Source organism: Penaeus chinensis, chromosome 34 (genome assembly GCF_019202785.1).
Source record: "Penaeus chinensis breed Huanghai No. 1 chromosome 34, ASM1920278v2, whole genome shotgun sequence".
Taxonomy (NCBI): Eukaryota; Metazoa; Arthropoda; class Malacostraca; order Decapoda; family Penaeidae; genus Penaeus; species Penaeus chinensis.
This window is the reverse complement of record NC_061852.1, coordinates 31,348,287-31,350,786: the sequence shown is the minus strand read 5'-3', so window position 1 is coordinate 31,350,786 and position 2,500 is coordinate 31,348,287.

Below are 2,500 nucleotides of genomic sequence, written 5' to 3'. Positions count from 1 at the left end.
AATGTGGAATAAAATATTCATACTATTACTATATCATGAAAAAATGGTAAGTAATTTTAAAGTAGAAAAGAGTGAAATTGGGTATCAGGAGTTGGAATGACGAGGGGCTGGACAGGGCAGAATGTGTGAGGAGTCTGAGGTTGTCAATGGTAGAGAAATTAGGGAGAATGTAATGTATTTAGAGAGGGTGAATTTGCAGAGGGGGGAAGAGGATTTAGAGTGAATTTGTAGAGAGAATGATTGAATTTGTAGAGAGAATGATTGAATTTGTAGAGAGAATGATTGAATTTGTATAGAGAGAGAGAATGATTGAATTTGTATAGAGAGAGAATGATTGAATTTGTATAGAGAGAGAATGATTGAATTTGTATAGAGAGAGAGAATGATTGAATTTGTATAGAGAGAGAGAATGATTGAATTTGTATAGAGAGAGAGAATGATTGAATTTGTATAGAGAGAGAGAATGATTGAATTTGTATAGAGAGAGAGAATGATTGAATTTGTATAGAGAGAGAATGATTGAATTTGTATAGAGAGAGAGAATGATTGAATTTGTATAGAGAGAGAGAATGATTGAATTTGTATAGAGAGAGAGAATGATTGAATTTGTATAGAGAGAGAGAATGATTGAATTTGTATAGAGAGAGAGAATGATTGAATTTGTATAGAGAGAGAGAATGATTGAATTTGTATAGAGAGAGAGAATGATTGAATTTGTATAGGGAGAGAGAATGATTGAATTTGTATAGGGAGAGAGAATGATTGAATTTGTATAGAGAGAGAGAATGATTGAATTTGTATAGAGAGAGAGAATGATTGAATTTGTATAGAGAGAGAGAATGATTGAATTTGTATAGAGAGAGAGAATGATTGAATTTGTATAGAGAGAGAGAATGATTGAATTTGTATAGAGAGAGAGAATGATTGAATTTGTATAGAGAGAGAGAATGATTGAATTTGTATAGAGAGAGAGAATGATTGAATTTGTATAGAGAGAGAGAATGATTGAATTTGTATAGAGAGAGAGAATGATTGAATTTGTATAGAGAGAGAGAATGATTGAATTTGTATAGAGAGAGAGAATGATTGAATTTGTATAGAGAGAGAGAATGATTGAATTTGTATAGAGAGAGAGAATGATTGAATTTGTATAGAGAGAGAGAGATGATTGAATTTGTATAGAGAGAGAGAGAGAATGAATTTGTATAGAGAGAGAGAGAGAATGACTTTGTATAGAGAGAGAGAGAGAGAATGACTTTGTATAGAGAGAGAGAGAGAATGACTTTGTATAGAGAGAGAGAGAGAATGACTTTGTATAGAGGAGAGAGAGAGAATGACTTGTATAGAGAGAGAGAGAGAATGACTTTGTATAGAGAGAGAGAGAGAATGACTTTGTATAGAGAGAGAGAGAGAATGACTTTGTATAGAGAGAGAGAGAGAATGACTTTGTATAGAGAGAGAGAGAGAGAGAATGACTTTGTATAGAGAGAGAGAGAGAGAATGACTTTGTATAGAGAGAGAGAGAGAGAGAATGACTTGTTAGTTAGAGAGAAGAGAGAGAGAGAATGACTTTGTATAGAGAGAGAGAGAGAGAATGACTTTGTATAGAGAGAGAGAGAGAGAATGACTTTGTATAGAGAGAGAGAGAGAGAAAATGACTTTGTATAGAGAGAGAGGAGAGAGAGATGAATTTGTATAGAGAGAGAGAGAGAGAGATGACTTTTGTATAGAGAGAGAGAGAGAGAGAATGACTTTGTATAGAGGAGAGAGAGAGAGAATGACTTTGTATAGAGAGAGGAGAGAGAATGACTTTGTATAGAGAGAGAGAGAGAGAGAGAATGACTTGTATAGAGAGAGAGAGAGAGAGAATGACTTTGTATAGAGAGAGAGAGAGAGAGAATGACTTTGTATAGAGAGAGAGAGAGAGAGAGAATGACTTTGTATAGAGAGAGAGAGAGAGAGAGATGACTTTGTATAGAGAGAGAGAGAGAGAGAGGAGTGAGAGAGAGAGAGAGAGAGAGAATGAATTTGTATAGAGAGAGAGAGAGAGAGAGAAATGAATTTTGTATGAGAGAGAGAGAGAGAGAGAGAGAGAATGATTTGTATAGAGAGAGAGAGAGAGAGAGAGAGAGAATTTGTATAGAGAGAGAGAGAGAGAGAGATGAATTTGTATAGAGAGAGAGAGAGAGAGAGAGAATGAATTTGTATAGAGAGAAGAGAGAGAGAGAATGAATTTGTATAGAGAGAGAGAGAGAGAGAGAAATGAATTTGTATAGAGAGAGAGAGAGAGAGAGAGAGAGAATGAATTTGTATAGAGAGAGAGAGGAGAGAGAATGAATTTGTATAGAGAGAGAGAGAGAGAGAGAAATGAATTTGTATAGAGAGAGAGAGAGAGAGAGAATGAATTTGTATAGAGAGAGGAGAGAGAGAGAGAATGAATTTGTATAGAGAGAGAGAGAGAGAGAGAGAATGACTTTGTATAGAGAGAGAGAGAGAGAGA